The sequence below is a fragment of the Anguilla rostrata genome, chromosome 10, assembly GCF_018555375.3.
Source record: "Anguilla rostrata isolate EN2019 chromosome 10, ASM1855537v3, whole genome shotgun sequence".
NCBI classification, from domain to species: Eukaryota; Metazoa; Chordata; class Actinopteri; order Anguilliformes; family Anguillidae; genus Anguilla; species Anguilla rostrata.
The window spans coordinates 6,457,270-6,477,932 of record NC_057942.1 but is presented as its reverse complement, the minus strand read 5'-3'; the positions used below and the strand labels follow the sequence as shown (position 1 = coordinate 6,477,932).

The 20,663-nt window shown below is 41.3% G+C and overlaps 1 protein-coding gene across 1 annotated transcript in view; it reads left to right on the top strand.

The window, feature by feature from the left end:
* Positions 1-423: 423 nt before the first annotated feature.
* The window catches only part of galnt9 (polypeptide N-acetylgalactosaminyltransferase 9), a 116,672-nt gene continuing 96,432 nt past the window's right edge, over positions 424-20,663 (top strand). The window contains exon 1 of the mRNA XM_064353700.1: positions 424-556. The gene's annotated coding sequence lies outside the window, so the exon portion shown is untranslated. The remainder of the gene's footprint in view (positions 557-20,663) is intronic.

Sequence of the window (20,663 nt, the reverse complement as noted above, 5' to 3'; positions counted from 1 at the left end):
TTGTGTGCCTATGGGCATTGTCATGCTGAAACAGGAAAGGGCCTTCCCCAAACTGTTAGAGAAGCACAGAATCGTCAAGAATGTGATTGTATGCTGTAGCATTAAGATTTGTCTTCACTAGAACTTAGGGGCCTTGCCCAAACTATGAAAAACAACCCCAGACTAAGGGGTATTCAGATACTTTTGGTCGTATAGTGTGTATATATATATATATATATATATATATATATATATATACACACACACATATAGTGATGCCAGGGTGCTGGCCAACAGGGGGCAGCACTGGCCCTACAGACAGGTATGGCCACAGCTGCAGTTCATTTCAATCACATCAGCTGTGGCCTGTTACCTAATCATGGGCTCTCTTGCTTTCAGGCCTAGAGGGAGATTGTTTGGAGAGTGTTTGGAAGCTGGGCACAGTGTGTTTGGTTTTTTCTTTGTCTTTTTTTGTTTGTTTTTGTTATTCCCTTGCCTTCAAGGTGTTTGGTTTGGATTGGCCCCTTTGTGTTTTGGAGATTTATATCGATTTGGCATTTTGGACTAATAAAACACGGTAAGTCAACACTTCTTTTTGTGTTTTTTCTGTCTGTTCATCATGTGAGCAGTGGCCACCCCCAGCCCTGCCTCAGTATATATATCCCATTGACAATTCTGTTTTGGGGTTTATTTCTAGACCATTGTGCTGGAGATATGTTTCTGTTTCAGCAACACTGGTTACATGGATTTATACAATGCAAGTAGCTTGCTAGCTAATATACAATGTACAACATTACACAATGTAATATGCAATGCTAGCTTTACAACATTACAGTGAACAACAATGGCTTTAACCAAAACAAAATGTGCAAAATGAGCTTACGCGTTAACCGAAGACCTACTGAACACATTGTGCAATTCATGTGTGAGTTAAATGACGATCGACTTAATTATCCCGGGCCAGACGTGTAGTTGAAGCGCCTTTGGCTGCCATTTTGTTTTCTGAGTACTTCTCAGACTGTCTGCTAATGTTAGCAAATGTTAGTAGTGCATATATGCTAATGGAAAAAGGTTTTGATGCGTTGCTGAATATGATTTTTCAAGAATGTAGGCACTTTGCTCAGGGGCTCTCTTTGTGACCTTCCGATTTTAAGCCAAATTCCTACCAGAACCATTTCTAGGCATTACTTTCAATGTGGCCAACACCAGGTTAAATCTCATTTTCCCTTATGAATATTTCATTGCTATTTCATTTAGCCCCGAAATGGAGTCATGTGTTACCCAAAGGTCTGGATTTTTGCATATGCATGTTTTGCAGCATTCCCTGATGCTACAGCAGTTAAAAATGAAAATATTAGGATATATTGTACAGGAGCACATCACTGTTTCCCCTGACGCCTGCCAACAGATATCTCTCTCTCTTTACTATTCATTATATAACAGGTGATTTCCTTATGTACCTCATCTTATTCTGTACTACTGAGAATAATCAGCAACTTGCTGCTCATAAAAGTGCTTTCATAGTGTTACAGGTTTTTAAATTAAAAAAATCGGTACTAACAGCTGGAGTTCAAAGCATGTGATTACAGGTAGAACACATAGAATAAAAATAACAATTTGGAATGGTATTTTGGTATTGGCAGTGTTGTATTGCAATCTGGAGTTTTCTAGTTTTCTAGGTTTTGGACAATCCTATGGACAATTGTTTTTATTGTATTTTGTCTTCCATCATTATTTAAAAAACCTGTTTGCAACAAGTAGTGTTGACCAGTGAGTATTTACACTGAAAGAGGACAGTGACCATATTTTGGTTCTATTTCGCATAAAATGTGTTGGTATCATAACGTACGGTATGGAACGACGAGAAACTGGTGGTAAACTGACATTCACTGCGATGCATTAAATGAAAATGCTTTTTCCACAAATTAAACAGGCCGTTTATGCATTTTTACGATTCCTCACTTCACGTTACCTTGTTAAGAAACCCTGATTGTCTGCACAACGGGGAATTCAGCGTAATTGATTAAATCACACAAAATTATGCTATACTAGCTGAGAGATAAAGGGCTTTGTTGCACATAGATATTAATGCATTTTTAAAGCAAACAAATCTTGTGTTTAGCAGACTCATTAGTCTTCCACATAAGCATCTCACCATGAAATGAGTGACTCTAATTTAAAAAACTTTCTCCATGCGTCATGTATATTCAGCTCATTCTATAAAAATCATTGAACTATTATATGACTATACCAACTGATCTAATCTGTAGGTGGTGGCAGCGAATGCTGATTGATGGATTTGATAGTCGCTCTAACACCATGGAAGAATCTAGTTTTAGACAATCACGTGGTCTTCATGAAAATGACGGGTGGTTTGAATTTCAAAGAGAGCATGAAGGCGACATTTTAGCAGTGAATTGGTGAATACTGCTTCAATATTCTCAATGGTTTTCTTTTTTAAAAGGGAAATTATGCAAATCCAAATGCAACAGTTAGCAATTGCTTAATATATTCACATGAAAGATACGTGTGCCAAATGGGAGGTGAAGTAAATGAGTGTTTAAAAAGTCACTGACACTGAGAAAATCTGTATTTGGTTGCTGTATTGGATGTGCACTTGATCCTAATGCAGTGGACAAAAGTAAAACAAAGAAAACGAGGAAACGAGACAAACAATAATGAAGAGAGAGAGAGAATACGACCCAAACAGCAGTCTTTTAGTAACTCTGGGACTGGAAGCTTAAATTTATCCACTTTGCCGTGGGGTGAGTGATGATGTTAAGCAGGCCTAAAGACTTTTCCTTATATCGGCTGCATTATTAAAGGCTTTTAATAGCCCCCCCGTCCCCCCCCCCCGTCCCACACCGGGGTCCTGCCTTCAGAAGTAAAGCTGACAGGCAGCGCAGCAAATTCTGCGCAAGAGATGTTAAGCCTCAAAGATTCAGAGCACAGGTATTTCAAATATACACCGGATATATCAGCACCTGCGTCTGGAGGGAGTGCTTGACTGAGATAGATTACGCAAGTGCCGCTAGTACTACTACTACTACCAGCAATGCTAGCACTACTACTGCTGTTACTGCTTCTGCTACTGCTATTACTACTACTACTACTATTGCTACTGCTACTGCTATTACTACTACTACTACCACTGCTAGTACTGCTGCTACCACTACTACCGCTACTACTACTGCTACTACCACTGCTAATACTACTACTACTGCTGCTGCTACTACTACTACTACTACTAATTTTATTATAAGAACAAAATAGTTGCTTATGATGATGATAATGTTGGTGATGATGATGATGATGATGATAATTGTAGTGATTATAGAGTAATAGTTCTAAATGAAGTTTCATATTATTGATTTGGAATATGAAATTTGGAATTGGATACCATATTTAAACTGCAATTTTGAACAATAATACGCTACAGACAGAAGTCGTAATAATACTGTGGCCCCCTCATTTTGGTTGAGGTGAACTCAAGAACGTCATCCCACAATCTCATTGGCAGAACTGACTGACGACAGCGTTACAAGTCCTGAAATGACATCATCTGTGTCTGTCAGTAGCATTGTGGTCTAACGGTTAGGGGATTTGATCTCCAAGGTTGTAGGTTCAATGCCTAGTTACGGCATTACATGACTTAACATTACAGTTACGCTTAGCGCAACACTTACTGTTATCCAGAGTGAGTTGCAGAAGGGGACCACATTGGTGCTAGTCTCAGGAATACGTCCTTGAAATCACAAAGGCAGACTCTCGTACCCTTGAACAATGTCCTTCGACTGAATTGCTTCAGTGAAATAACCAGCAGTACAAATGGAGAGTGTGTAAAGAACCTGCATGTCTCTCAGAACAAGACCATCTGCTCAATGGCGGAACACAAAGGAACGGTCATGTGTAATATCATCCCGTTCTGGAATTACGTTCCAGTACCCCTGTGTGCTTTTGAAAAAAATGCCTCCAATCAAGACTAGTAGCTGCAGATGACAAGGCTCTTAATTGTGGGGGGAAACACATTTGGAATAATGAGCCGCAGTTTGCTTCAAATTGAACAAATCCTGACAAAAAAAACTCCATATCCCAGTGAGCATTAATCATGGTGCCGCAGAATTAAGTTTGAGTTGACTTTCCCGTCCATGAGTGGGAAGCGGATGCCATTTTGAAAAATGGAGTAACTACGCACTCCGGAATTCAAATGGGTTTGCTTCTGCAAGCTAAAGAACCACAGTTTCACCAAAAAAAAAAAAATAAAATAACAAAAAAAAACCCACCCTCGACAAGCAAAAGTTTAAATTGCCTTTTTTAAAAAACAGTTTGCAGTTGACAGTTTTAACCGGATGACATACTGCTTGCCCTATACGCCGTATGTGTGCCTTACAGATTTAATGTGCTTTATTGATTGGATTGCACCTTAACATTTACATCCACTGCAACAACAAAATAAAGCAAAACCGTGGCATAGCTCAATTGTGACTTTTATATATATTTTTACATAACAAACAAAAGCGGAGGAGAGAAATGGGAGGCTTGAAGTTTTTCTTGTAAAAGCTGCGAACACTCAAGAAGATGAATCATGCCGCATTCTCTTTTAAACAGAAGATAATTTAAAAATGATAAAACAGGGCCTTCATTTTGCTATCTGATATGCTTGCTGGCATACCGTGGCCTACGCAGCTCGGCGCGGGTACAACGCAGTATTTACGCGAGGACTTGAGAAACCCAAGTTACAATGACCTCTATTCTCTTTCTTTAAAGTCAGTTTGTTGCTGTTCATATATTCTGTACCACTTCTTTTCCCCCCCGTTGCTATCCATGGGTGCCCTTGGGAAGGCGATACCAGAGGGAAAAAGTGCACATGCAGTAATCAGGTGTGCGGTGGAAGGGCTTTGGGGAGGTGCAGAGGGTAGAGAGAGGGTCGCGAACCTAATGTTCCCCCTGCCCACAGCCCAGCGGGTGTCGGTCTCTGCCGGCCACTCGACCAGCCAGACACCCATCGCGGTCTTACAGCAAACCCGACCCCCCCCCACCCCCCCGGTTCGGTGTCGCCGTGTAATTATTTCTTTGGGAGAGACTTGTGGGTCTCTATCTTTAATTACAATCACACAGAGAGAGAGGGAGGCTTTAGAGGAAGGGGAGCGAGAAAGAGAAAGAGAGGGAAAGAAAAAGTGCAGCTGACCTCTTCTACGTGGGAGGCTCTTTCGTGACCCCTCTCTTCGGAAGAAAGGGAAAGAAAGAAAGAAAGAGAGGCTGGAATTGCTGTTTGGTTCCTGCGGCGGGAATTACGCTGAACTGGGATTGGTCCCCCAGCACGCTGTAAAGGCGCTGTGGAAATGGCCTTCCGGAAGGTGGCTGTGATTGGACCGAATGATGAGGCAGAGAGGGCCTGTTGTATGTTCCAGGAGTGGATTTTGGGCCTGGCCTAAATCTGCACGCTCCCATCCCTCACACCGCCACCGCCACGCAAGGTGTGTCCTTTTGGATTTGTGTGCACGCATGTTTGTGTATGTGTGCACATGCGTGTGTGTGTGCGCTTGTTTGTGTGTGTGCTTGTGTGTTTTCATGCGTGCGTGTGCATGCGTGTGTGTTTGTGTGCACATGCGTTTGTGTGTGCGTGCTTGAGCGTGTGCATGTGTGTGCATGCGTGTGCATATGGATGTATGTGCGTGTGTATGTGTTTGTGTTTATGTGTGTGTCTGTGTGTGCGCGTATGTGTGTGTGTGTGTGATATCATCCTCCCCAGTTGTCCTGTTATAATTTGGCGGGTGCCTGAGACCTTTCGGCAGCAGCTGGTCTGGTTGCAGATGGGGACGGGCAAACACACCCCCACCCTCAACCCCAACCCCCTCCCCCCCACAGGGCTCAGACAGGTGTGGCCTGTGATGACCGTCCTGAGGGGGGGGGTCCCACTGACCTCTGTCGTGTTTTTCACTGTCCTCCCTTCATCAGGATTTCCCATCAGAGCAAACTGCCACTACAAAGCAACACCTGGGCCCGTATTCATCAAGAGTATGTGCAATATCTCTTTATTTTCGATGATTTTTATTTAACCTTTATTTCAACAAGAATACCCCACAGAGATCAAAATCTCTCTTGCAAGGGGGACCTGCCATAAAGCACCAAGTTACCCAACAAGGTAGTTGACAATCTGTTTACAAACATAAAATAGGGAATGAGAAAGTAGTATAACAGTAATTAAAGTGTGTGTGTGTGTGTGTGTGTGTGTGTACAGGTTAAAAGCGGAGTCATGAATTACGTGTTTAACATCAATCATTGAAATTAATTTGTCAAGTTAAAGATTTTGTCACAAAATATCAGCACATATTCATATACTACCTCACTTAAAGCTTTAAGGGGGGTGGGGGGTTTGATCAGAGGCTGTGGCAGTACCCGGTAGCTTTGGGGAAAGCATCTGTGGCTTAATCAACACTCTGTGACGATACACCGCGACCGCCAAAATTTTTCGTCGGGATTTAAAACGGTAACTTAGCGAGAGCGAAGGGTGATGGGTGATGCGGCACGTCCGTTTGTCTTTCATTGCTTTCCTTTGACGCGCTGATTCATATCTGAGGCCGGCTCTTTTATTACTCTTTATAATTACCTGCACCAGTTCTCCCATCAAAATCAGGTACACTGGTGAAACATAATTGCTTTTGCTATAAATCAGGAGACGCTCAGACTCTCTCTCTCAGTGGTTTTTCGGTCCATTAATATCAGTGCCTTGTAAAAGTCGGGTTTATGTTGGTATTGATAAACTTTCTCATTAATTTTTATTTTTATGGCAAATGTGTCTCCTTGTCCAGAACTCTACACCGCCCCATCTTCCCCATATTCTCTTTACTGGAACAACGATTAATCTGTGTGGATGTTTTGGACTAAAAAGTTTTTTAAGCATAACAAATCCAGTTAATGAAAATGCTCTACAATTGCATTGATCAAGCAAAAGTACACCCTTCCGTGACTTCTGATCTGGTAAGTTTTAATTAAAATGTCACAGCGTGACATCACAAGCCATGCAATTATTTGTAAAATTAATGTAATATGTAGACAAAAACTCTTCATATTCAGTTCATGGCTGTCAACTTACATCTCTAACCCATAAAACAAACCTCGGTGTTCTTTTGTGTTTAGAACGTCCATTATATTAGCAAATGATGACTTAGTATAAAAATCCTTACAATATAAAATTAACCTGACACATGACAAAATGCGACATTTATCAGTGCAAATACCATTTTATCAAATAATTTGACAACCCAGTTTTGTGAAAAGGAAAATGTATATTTAATACATGATTTAAGAATATGTGATAAGCATTCATAAAGAATTTATAATGTATTAGGTAAAATGCACTTTGGGACTGTATCACCAGAATTTGTACAGTTCAAATGTAAAGTTCTTAAAAACAACAGTAAGTAGCATCAGTTTCTTTACTTAGTTTCCCCCATAATGCTTTTTGTAAATGTTGAAAGTTCATAATGTTATCCGCATTTACAAACATCTGTCACTCACAAATTGCTTTGCCATTTAAATATATATTTATAATAGTTTTAGAAAGAATTTCTGAGAAATAAGAAAGGTATAAATCTGTGAGTTGTTCATGTCCCCAAATGGACTTTAATAAAATATGTCCTTTAAAGTTTGACATTCATTGTTGTGACCATTCACAATTGGCTGAGCCAAGCAGGCTGACTATAAAGGATCCTTGAACCATCTCTTCCAAAGCATAAGGCTATATTTATGTGGCTAAATTCCAAGTTGCTATTGTTTTCAGTGTCACTTGCTCCAAATAAATGTTCTGGGAAAAGTTGCAATCTTGTCAGCAAATTCAAGGAGCGTGCGGTCTTCGACTGTCACTTCCTCTGTCCTCGTCTGCTGAGATGCTGGTACATCTAGACTGATGCTGAGCATTTCAAACTTCTTTACCTAAAGCGAGGTTGGATTACAAGGTTATCAAGCTTCAGGATTCCACAATGGTGATCTGTCCTGTTCCGTTATCATTATGATTATTTTGCAATGGTAATCATTTGCATCATCGGAATAACAGAGGGAGTAATATAACCCTTTGAGTGAGTAGGTTTTCTGGAATGTTTCTATTTCAAATTTCCAAGTCAGTGTTCTAGAACTCCATTGCTTTCACTTATCAGAAGTGACTGCTACATCAGCATTAGCGCATACATTTAAAAATTTTTTTACACAATTGGGGGGTTTGCCGAGTATCGGTAGAAAGTAGCAAAACATGGCTTGGTCCACTTCAAGTTTCAGTGGGCAAGACCTTCGATTGATTGCTAAAACCTACATTTCTGCCAGTTTGAAATGTACTGAAAATGCAGTTTATTGTCCTTTTAGAAATGGTCCGGGAAGGAGATGGCATCCGCTGTAGTTTGAACCAACCGCCAAGAGTTCAGAGAAGCAGTATAGCAGCAAAAAATTGAGAAATAGACTTTTCTTTTGAGGATTTTGAATAAATAGGAACAGAAGCTGGCACGTGATCAGTCCAACAAAAGCCGAAGTCTGAGCTTTCGGAGCTTGAAGCGAAAAATTCAAAGAGCGCAGCGTTTTTGAAAATGAAAGAAAAACACTTAAGCCATGCCAAGTTCAGAATCTCTCAGCAAGGCGCCAGCTGCCACTTTCAGAATGGCAAAATTCATAAGAGGAGAAAGGAAACGTATAGAGCTGCAAAGGCCTATTATCTGAGCACAGTCATTTTACTGAGGGGGAGGGGGGAGCGGGGGGGAAGGGGGGGGGGGGTCATATGACCTTACACCAGCACTACTGCCTGAGGGAAACAGCGAAAGCACAAAATCCAGAGCCTCACTGAAAATGCCCGAAGCCGGTCTCATACCTCCACACACCACGCATTCCTCGCCATATCGCGAAGAAGAGAACACAACTGTATCCTACTCATTTGAGCTGCGAAGCACAAACTGCGAACGGAGAGCGTTTCCATTTGAGGTACTCTCTACGTAATGAATTAACGAATGCGCTGAATTACTCTCTGAGGTAGGTGCGGCTCGTGTATTAAACCGCCGCGGCGCTGCTTTGATACATTCCTCCGCCCTCCTCTTAGATTAACCTGAACGCGGGCAAAGGTGTCGGGCCCCTGTTTCGGCAACATCGCTGCCCAACGCCTGCCATTCCCCGCACATTAACAACCGACCCCAATTAACCTGGCTTCAGAAACGCCACCGACAAAAAAAGCCGCCTTCATCTTCACACAGGCCTCCGCGAAAGACCGCGGCATTGAGATGAATACGGGTGTGCCCGGCCTTACTCCATAACAGGTTCAGTCACTGTTAATCAAGGTTGGAAACTGGGGGAACTTTAATATTTATGACAAGGTCAGGTATAGTCCACCTTACCACAGAGAGAGAGAGAGAGTTTCTGTGTGCAGTGTGCCTTAAAGTAGAACCTTCCTCAGTCATACTGAACTAAAAAATGATCATGTTGGAAAAAAAAAACCCACATAATGTTTATGGGTCAGATAATATCCTATGGTGATGGTTTTGGCCTTTATTATCAGCGAAATAATCCTCAATACCCCTCAATGTTTACACGTTCATGCACCGTTTTTATTTTACCTGCTAGTTTAATACCTCAGGCTGTAATCTGCCTGACCACTCTGTCCGTTTGCCCTGATGAATTTCCCTTTACCAGTTCACCATTTAGCTCATTTTTATCTATTGACACCAGACCTGGCCAGTGGAGGATAGGCTCTCCCTCTAGATCCAAAGTGCTCAGATTTATTCTCACCTGGGAGTAAAAAAATAAAATAAAAAATAAAACTTTTTTTTTAAACCAATGTATGAGTGTTTCTTTTCTCACAGGGGAGTCTTTTTTCCTCACTTGCTGGATTTTTGCGGGTTCAGGCCTGGCTTACCAAGTTTTTCCTATTTCCTGTTTTTTCTGTAAGGCGTCTTTGTGACAGTGTCTCTGTAAAAAAAAAAAAAAAAAAAAGCTCTTTATAAATAAAAATGAACTGAATGGAAACTGCACAGTCATATACTGCACACATAGACGGTACGATGTTCAGTGCTAGTCGAACTTGAACAAAGCTGTCGATCCAAGAGGGACAAAATGTACTCTGTCCAGAGTAAGATATTGTTAAACTGACAATTTTACCAAGTACGTCCAATATTTTTGGCAAAATAAAAACGTGTGATGGAGCGGCCAGGCTATCCCCGTGACAACAGCACGTTCTGGAGAGGGTTATGAACTGCTGTGCACAGCGTCAGGCTCTACAGCCCCCACACACTTACCGAGCTGAACGTAGCACTTCATTTCCTGGGATGTGGTCTGAGAGAGAGAGAATGAAATGCAGGCTCTAGTTAAGCTAATGCCAGGCCCGATCCGATCATTAGCGGCGAATTAAGAACACTCCAGATTCAGAAATTGTTTTGTAGAAAAAAAAAAATCGGCCCCAATCATTTGTTTTATATCCCCTTGATTTAATAATGGCGTTCCTTATTAAAGTGTCAAGTTTCCTAATATGAAGTGCAGATTAGCTTCAGCCCAGCAAAGAAGTGTATAATTCATAATCAACTGCTGATTGGAGTCACGTCATTTTTTTTTTTTTTTTGCATAAATAATACATACACACATGTTGCATGAGTTCACCCACACTGATTGACTCATTTATGTGGTATTAAAGTGTACAAAAATGATATCACTGATATCACTGTGCATTGGCTTACTGGGGTAAACTGTAGAGCACTGCCCACCAAACCCCCCCCACCCCCAAATCCCCCCTTTTCAAAAATTTGAACTCCCAATGCATACTTTCTTCAGTGTTTGGCCCCCCCACTGCCTCCCACCCCCCACCCCAAATATTCTGACATTCTTGCCCTGAGGTCATGTCATTGGTCTATAGTAGTGATCCAGAAATATCCAAACTGGGGAACAAAAATAGGGTGGGAAATGCATTCGGTAGTTGACGGCAGTACACACACGGGCATACCAATGTGGTTTGTAGATAGAGAATACATACAGGTAAATAGACTAGCCGATATTGCATAGCCGGATAATTCATGGACAATAGTCTTTTAAGGCTGTCCCTCGGATGGCCATGAGAGCTAAAGGCTATCGGCGTCCCATAACAGGCCTTTTCCCCCCTGGTACAAGACTGCTGTCGGGTCAGCGACGTGAATCACTTCGGGGGCCGATGGGAGCGACCGTCCTTGTCAAAAAGGCGACGACAAATTATTCATAACGCCGTCCTTAAATATAAAAAACGCGCGGCGTGCTAATCGTAAGCGTGCTTTTCGCGCCGTGTACTCTTTTTACGGTAGAGCCGCAGAAACGGGCGCAAGGGGAACCGGAGGGTGGAGAAGACATACCTCTTCGTTTTTTATTTTTTTTTTTTTTTTTTTTTTTTTAGTTTTCCCAAATGTGTGAGTTTGCTGCTGGAAAAAAAAGAGAGAAAGGTCTAAAAAAAAAAACAGATTGTGCTGCTCGAGTGAGAGGAGAGGAGAGGAGAGGACAAAAGACGCCCAAGCAAAACTGACTGTCAGTGGTGGAAAACATCAGCACGAGTACACATTCTATTTTTAATAGCAAGCCATATTTCAACTTCCACATTTACTTACGTAACCATTGAGCACACTGTAACACATTCTTTCTGACAGGCACTTCACGCACACAGCAAGCTGGGCCGTTTCTATGGTATTTTATCAATTATAGCTGCCAGAAAGCCTGCAATATTGGTAAAGAAATTCTGCAGCCGCAATGTAAAGCCACACAGATGGAAACGACTCAATGATCATTGTCACTAAGTGATGATGAAATAAAGAGATGGTTATTAACATATTTTAAACATTTTTTCGGCTGTTTTAAAAGCTTATTGAGGCTATTAGAGTTTTTTAAATCGCATGCACTTTTTGGCTGTTTGAGAAATCAGAAAGGAAAGGGTTTTGGTGGAAATGTTGAGCTAATTTACAGCTAATGGGTTTGTAAGAGTCATTGCATTGCATACTCACTTGTTCTGGAAAATATAAAATTAATTTCAATCTATACATATGTACTGTGTGTGTGTGTGTGAAAATATATATACAGAAAAAAGATTTTTTTTTTTCACAGAATAGTCCTAAGTGGCGATTACACTGCCTGTACCATCATACAATACACTGCATAAATTACACATAATTGTATCTTCTCTCTTCTGGCCCTGTCAAAATTAGATAATCTTTGCAATTACAGGGATCTGAAAAACCCACTGTCAGTCAAACCTTTGAAAAATCAATGCAAAAGTAAATGAAAATGGTGGGGAAAAAGCACTCTGTTCTTTTCTGAGATGCCTAATTAGCCAGGTTTTCCTGTACTATTAGCAATAGATTGTGAGTGGGCAGGGAGGTGAAGAGGTACGGTGCTACTGGCTCTCCTCTGCTCCTGAAATTCACATTGACCTTTAATTGTCCTCTGCAGCGACCGGTCCATCTGTCCGTCCCCGAGACCGTGCTGTCCCACGGTCTGGACCCCACTGTCACACCACGTTAGTAGCCCTCACGGTTTGCCTGCGTCTACGAAAAAAAAAAAAAGAAAAAAAAAAAGGTTTTTGCTCCTTACCCAACAACTACCTTACAGTTAAGATGGCACAGCGTGGTGCATTATGGGTACAGGTGGGTTTGCGTCTCCGGGTCATCAGAGATTGTGTTCGTAAGGCTTTTAAAAAATAAAAAAAACGAGTCTGCATTGAAATTAAACAAGTCGTAAAACGTAGCCTGGTTCTGAGTGCTGGAGAAAACTCAGGGGCTGATTACCCATCTGAGCACAGCGCCCGGCTTTTTTAATTTTCCCCGCCGCTAATGCTCCGCTTTATTCTCCATGTGGAGTAAATCAATGTCTCTTGCATAAAGGTTGGTGGAGGGAAGGACCTGAGTGCATTAAATGGAGCCAAGTTAAAACAGACACAAGCTCAGCTGTTAGCCCGGGGGCCTGGAATATGAACCGGGAGGGAATCTGGCAGGAGTTCAGACTCGGCTGAAATGATGTCATTACAATTCCTCGGCCCGGGGAGCTATGGAAACGTACAGGCTGATCAGGTTGAGAGTCAAAATGGGAGAAAATTCATAGGAATTCCTGAGAGGGGGGGAAGGAGGGACTTTGATCAATGCTTGGAATCGTAAAGTCTGCAGCCTATTGGTTCCACGTCATACGAAATTGACCATGTGGTTTGTTTCACAGGCTGCTAGTGTTCCCTGCAGGCATTATGGGACATCGTAAGTCGTGAGCTATACCATAGGCTTACTAATGTAGAGCTGTACTATTAACCTACCAATATATCGCTATACTATTGACTTACCAATGTAGGGCAATACTATTGGCTTACCAATGTAGAACTGTAATATTGACCTTCCATGCAGCACTGTATTGCACTTATCGTTAACGTGATGTTGTAGCTTGTTGCCATGACTCCTAGTTTGACTCATCATAACTTTCTGACCTAGGCAGTGCTTACTGTGCCAACTGGACTTAATGTGTTCATAGCTATACATAAATGTTGCATAATACGTATTGTGCCTTATCAAACCTGTGTTTTGTAGTTGTTCCAATGGCCTTCGGTATTATTGTACTTTGCTTTGGATAAAAGCATCTGCCAAATAAATGGAATGTACCAATGTAGTGCTATATTGTTAGCTTACCAATGTAGAGTTGTACTGTTGGCTTACCAATTTCAAGATATACTGTTGACTTACCAATATAGAGCTGTACTGTTGATCTACCAATGTAGTGCTATATTGTTGGCTTACCAACGTAGAGTTGTACTATTGGCTAATCATTTTAGAACTAAACTATTGGCTTATCAATGCAATTGGCCTACCAGTGAAAATCTATACTTTAGGCCCAACCTCATGTAACAGCATGTATTCTGAGTGTGAATGTGTTGTGATCTAATACCAGAATGCCTGAAAGAAAGAAATAGTAAAATAACGTGAAATATTAATAATTCAAACAGGGGTGAACATCATGTTGTGATACTTTCTGTTTACACTGCTCTTATGACTCAGTTTTTTGCCAAATTCTTGAAAATAGACATTGAATTTAAGGAATTTTCAGATTAATATTTAATCATTTCTACTAACTTGAGATCTCTCACTCTCTTCTCTTCTGTGTGAGTTTCATTTCAATGCTAGTAGTAGGCCTGTATATGACAGTGGTGTTCACATAGCATTCTTAACTTTAAAAGTTAATTTTGGCAGGCTTTATGAGACCATATTTTTTCAATACCCCAGCACTGTTCAAGAAGTTGAATTTCAGGGGAAACACCCCCATAACTGCCTTATACAAAGTTAAGCACAAAGCTCATTGTGGTTAGATTGAATTTGGATCATATTTACGATCCAGCTGCAGAAGAGACTGAGAAAATATTGATTAAGTATTTTTTTTTTCGCCATTAAAGTTTGAGTAGGAGATACAGAGCTGCCCTTTGATGTCTGGAAACAAAGAGAACCTGTACCTCTTTGACATAATTTCAACCCTTATTACTTTGACTCAGCTGTTTGGGAAACAGAACCAAATACCAACCCTTTTCAGCTGTGAGGTCATAAATACTGTATGTGATTAGAATGTCCTTAACCGAACATTCTAATGCTGATGTAACAATCGCTACTGGTAAATTGAAAGCAATCGAGTTCTAGAACGCTAAGAATGTTGAGAATTTTTTTTTTTTTAATTCCAAAAAGCCCTAACCCTTCAAAGGGTTAAAGAGTCTGTATCCACAGCCGTCTCAAACAAGGTCAGGGAACGCAAAGCTTTTAACAAGGTGGCTCTTTTTGTTCCCGCGCCGCTGCGGAAAGCGCTCGGAACAGTGTGCGTAAGGTCTTTGAGCGCTGGCACAGATGAGGCGGCTTACATCTTCATTTGTTTCAGACTCGCTGCTGTAATGTGCGCTGGGCCGAGAGAGTAGCGGCGCTGCTGACACAATAGATACCCATTAGCTGCTGAACTTCATTACGGGTTTGACTCGACGCCATCTTGCCCCCCTAACGGCATCTTTCCCGAATGCGGTGGGTCTTTTACGGCCGTTTTTTCAGTCGTGTATTTTCCTCCAAATAAGGGGTGTTCAAACGTATTCCAGTAAGGACGACGACACAGGAATTCACAGGGTGCAAATTGGCTCCCACTTCAAGGCTGAAGCAAAAATGAGAAACCTTGCGTGTTTGAACTTGACTACTTGAAAACTTTAGACGTAAAACATTGTGATCTTGAACCATTACATTGCAGAGGGCCCTTTCCAGAAAGGTATCTTTTAGAATGATAATAATAGATGCTGGGATTTATTGAAAACAAGGTTGTTAACATACCTGACCGGGCATATGTTCTTTTTGAGGACAAATGACAAGCTTAAAAAAAAGGCACCTCCGTGCTCTTGGACCTTCAAATTGCCTTAAAATCTTAAAAATTTGAAGGAGACAGGATCTAGAAAAATTTCTTCCACGAGTATGGTCGGTTAAAAAAAAAAAAAAACATCAAGATGGAGATTAGGATGAGAGTGCATGAATGTGAGAGGTTTGGGTGATGCCGTTTTGGAACGAGGGGGGAGATGGAAGTAAAGGCTTATTGGTTTATAAATGAAGGTTTTGGGACGTTGCCAGACTGGATGTCGGTGCTTGAGCTGATGCCATTTTGGCAGAAGGCTGGAGGACGGAGGGGCGGATAACTGAGCAGGCACTAAAATGGACGCCCTGCTGTTCAGTCAGTGCTACTCACAATGCGGCGAGGGCCACAGTGGAGGCTCCACAAGCAGCAGTTCCAATCTGGCGAGAAACGGGTACAAAATTAAAAATGTAAAAAAATATGAAGAAAAACAAATTTGAGGCATTTTAACATATTCTTCTAAAAATGTAATATTGAGTGGGGTTTGTAGGATGAAAAAACAAAAATTATATGTACCCCGACATGGTTGTTTTTAAATAAATAATTTCGTATCTGCTTTTGGAAAGAGCTACTTTTGTAAGCTTCTTCTGGAAGCCAAAAAAAAGAACAACAACAAAAAAAAAAACTTCCACGTCACATTAAAAAAATGATAAAATTAGAGCAGTGCAATCCTTAAAGAAGAAAATAGTCCATTTTACTTGAGGTTATTGTAAGGTTTTCAGTATGAAAAATACTGGCAGAAGCAGTTTTGAAATGATTTTCATTTTTGTACACGGCGCTTGATGGACATAATGACTGAAGATTCCCCGGACCTGAATGAATATTAATAGCTTATGATGCACCTTGCTGCTGACTGAGACCGACTCACTGATTTGATTTCACGTTTGATTTCACCGATGACGTTTCATTGTCTTTAAGGGGTTGTCAGTAGACTAACTCTCGATAAAGGATTCTCTTGATTGAAATTCACAATTTTATTACAAAGTCTTTCTTTTTTTAAATAAAGTATAAAACCACTGGCATCAGGAACAGACAAGAATACACAATGTTCTTTGCTATAAAATAAGTCCCCACAAATATATTTAGGTATAAAATATAATAAAAACACACACAAATTTGATTTGTGGTATAGCAGTACATCAATCATACTAAAAAGAAGCACGCAACCCATTTTACATATGAAACAAATGTACCTAAGTGCATATTTTTAATAAATACATTTCAAATACTGCAAGTTTCAAAAATCACAAAGCAGATTATTTAACTGTGCATAACAACATTCCCGTCTGGCTGTGTAGCAGAACTGTTGCCCGGGTCTGTGCTTCTGTGAGCTAATGAATGGGGCTGGCGTTGTGAAGGATGACTCCTGCTTGACGAGGCCAGCTTGACCTCCCAGCCTTCAGTCGATGGAAGGACGTGGCGGGGGCTGGGGGAGGGGGGGGGCGGGGAGGACCAGGGAGGAGGGGGGTGGGGTGGTGGTGGTGCAGCTGGCACCCTCCCAGACTAATACTGCTAAAAGGTATTAAAGTGGGGGAGCTGCAGTCTGGTATTCACAGCACTGTCCCCATCACGGAGGAGCGCCCCCCCCCCCACATCCCAATTACTCAACACCCTCACTGAGCTCACACAGCCTGCTCAGGAGGAATCCTGCGAGAGGACCTAATGCAACAATATTAATACATTTTTTTTAAAAGTATACATATGTGGCTCAGAGATGGGTTAGGTTGCTTTGTTTGTAGGAATCCTGTAAGAGGACTTCATGACAAATAAGAAATATACATGTATGGCTTGATTCGTTGCTTGGTTGCTTGTTTGGAGGAAGCCTGCAAGGACTGTTTAATGTATGTAATGTCTGTGTATATAATATATGCATACATAGATACACACACATTTATAATGGGTATGGCTTCAAATGCCTAACATACCTTGCAGTTATCTCTAAGCTAATCATTGCATGCACTTCTCTTAATGCATTATATGATAATCCTTTAGTCATGATCATATATTTTCTGGATACGGCGAACTATGTGAAAGCTTGCATAGCTCAGTGAGTGTGTGTCTGTGTCTGTGTGTGTGTGTGTGTGTGCTTGCGTGTCTGTGTGTGTGCATGAGTGGGTGTGTGTGAGTGAGTGTCTGTGTCTATGGTGATGGAGGAGTACCGGTGGCTATTGAGTGATATGCTGTTAAAATTTCTCTCCAGCTCATCTGTTTGAGCAGACTGTTTGACAAACCATATCAGCTTCTTTTGAAACGTGATTCATATTCAGCACAAAAAAACGTAATTAACTTCTGCAGATAAAGCTGATGATTTGGAATTTTCTTTTAGTCATGCACAAGGGGAGGGGAAAAAAAGCATTTTCTTGTCTGCTAGACCTACCTGTGAAAAAAACAAAACCAGAAATAACAACAGCAAACAATAGTTAAGACTTTCACTGCTGGGAGGAAGGCTATTCATCCGGAATATGAGCCGTGTTTCAAAAGGAATCCTGTTGAGCGCAGTGCCATTTTAAATCTCTCTGCGCATTTGCATATTAGTATCCCTATCCTTGGAAATAATAAGCAATCTAATTTGCTTTGCTGGATCTGAGGACAGGTTAAAGCTCTGGCTTAATAAAAATAAAAAAAACACCCAAAAAAAAAACAGGAAGTGGGACAATCTCACCTCGAGAAGGAGGAGAAGATGAGACCGAAATGAGATTCTCACAAATATCAGCAATATATTGTGTGCTTTAGGCAATGGAGAATTTATCATTACTCTCACCCACAGCTTTATTGAATCTCTACTATGAATTTACTTCTGATAACCTGAGGACTTCTACCCCAGACAAGCTTATTTGTGGAGACGATGCTTTCATTGGTATATCTCACATTTTAAGCATAGCGGTATTTTAAATTATATTGTTTTTGCATTTACTTGTCACTTAGCTAACAGGGACTTGCATACTGTGGTTCGGGCTTGGCGTTTTATCCGTTTAAAAGCAGCTGTACTATTATTTTTTTTATATTATTTTTTTTTTTACATGCTGAAGAAATGCGGTTTAAGTGCTTCGCTCAAGGCTAAAGCAGCGTCATTCGACCTTATATTTAAATCTTAACCTCACCCCCAGGTCCTGTTTCTGAATCATTACTCTGCGTTTCCACGCTAGCTTCACTGCTTCATCGGGGAGCAGACTTGAGCACACACAACGCTTTCACTTCACTTCCTCTCTTGTCTCTCTACAGTTTGTGGTCAGGCGTCTCTTTAGTGAACGTTTCCAAAGGCCAATGAAACTCGTTATGAGAGAAACCCATAATCCCTCATTGGATTTATTTGGTGCTATATGAGTAACGGTAAATTAAAGGTCAGGTAAATCAAAGATTGCAGATCTCCGCGCCACCTCACTGCAGAAAGCGAGATGAAAATTATTTGGACGCAACCTATTTTCGGTTATTCTAATCAAGAAAAAAGCTCGAGCCATAACTCTGCGTTCTTCGGTAATTTACCGGAATGGTAATTTATTTGAAATCACCGATCATCAGGCAGGTCTCTTGGCAGACAATCAGCACGGGGGGGGGGGGGGCACAGATGCATGCTTCGTGCTCGACTCAGTCTGACTCTGACGTCTACCTTCGTGTCCGTTAATAAACATCCGTGGAGAAAAGCTAGTTCACTTTATAAACTATGAACATCGTATGTCTACAACTAGAGCCGAATGGTGATCTGTAAATTATATATTCTGTCACAGTGTTCAGGTAGTGCTGAGTAATTATCCCAGAAGGAAACATTACACTACAGAAAATCTCTGTCAAATTTTGGAGTGATAATACAATGGATGCTAGAGGAAGGGCATGCCATGCAGAACTGGGCCTACATTCCCGATTTTGTTCAGACAATTGAATAACAGTTCAGAAAACAAATTGCATTTCAGTTATTTAACATAGAATATTAAGGATATTTTCCAATTCAATAGTTGAATTTCAGTTAACTTCCACAATTGACAGAATTCACACAGACCCAACAGATCCTTGAGCTTCGGACCACGGGGGGGACCAAGGCAAGTTCTATCGCTACAGTAGCTACCACCGGGGGGCGCCGAGGGGGACAGAGCAGAGTCTGGCGAGGTGGGTCGCGTGAAGGGGAACGCTGACCTGTGGTTAGCGGTCGAAAGAGCCGACAAGAAGATGATGCGATGATGAATTGCGGGTGGGGGGGGAGAGCTCAGTGCCCTTGACTGCCTGATAGCCTAGCGCGGGCTTTCTGGAAAATTGATGAATTTGATGTGAAATGGATGGTTTAGGTGGGTGGGTGGGGGGGATGGGTGTGTAGGGGGGTAGGGTGGGGGGGTTACAAGGCAGATGCCAGGCAAGGGGTGTACTGGCTGGAGAGCAGCCGAGCGGTCATGTGGTTGAGCTGGAGAGCAGGCAGGCCGGTATCGGGTCCCTTCTGTAGGCCAGGGAACTGCAGGGAAAGAGCCTGGGAGGAGGAGTGGGTGGTGAGGAGTGAACAGATTTCCCATCATGCCGCTGAGCTGAAAGCCTACAGGACTACAGGACGGAGGTGATGTTCTGTTGTTTGGAAGGGCTGGAGGTCGAGAGGAACACCACAGGTTTTTTTTTGGAATGCTGGAGGGGTACAGTGTACAATCAGACAATCTGCTCGGACTGTCTGAAGGAGATTTCGCTTCAAAGCAAATAGTGTGGTCTGACATTTCATGGCTTTTGGCTTTTCTTACTCTCTTAGCCATGTATCACACACACACATGCACGCACGCATGCGTGCAAACACACGCACACACACCAAGGAAACTTTATGGATTGATATGGACATGAAGGTTTTCTTGTAGATAACATTATTCATATGTCATGATATCAAATACCATCTTGGTGATCAAAAGGGTTGGATTATGTCCAGAAGCAGAATTTTTTAGGTTCTCAGAAAACATTGAATTGTGTTTGAAAATCTAAAGGAATTTAAAATAATTGAAATGTCTTCCTTAATTTTATTTTGCCGCAGTGTAAATATCCATGTGCTTGTGTGGTTGAGATGCATGTACATTCATTATAATAATACAACAGCAGTGTCATTCTAAATAAGGTTAAAAAAAAAATTAAGTAAATAAGACTAAACAGACAAGCACCTTACTGCCACATGAAAAATACATTTTATACATTATTTACAAGGACTACATTCAATCTTGTTTGTAAAGCAAACTCATTTGTGTCATAGACTGATTGATACAATATTAGCTTACAACCGTGCATTAAGCCATTCTTAATGTCTGGTTACAAAAGCACATTAGCCATCGGCATCAAAAAGCCGAAAA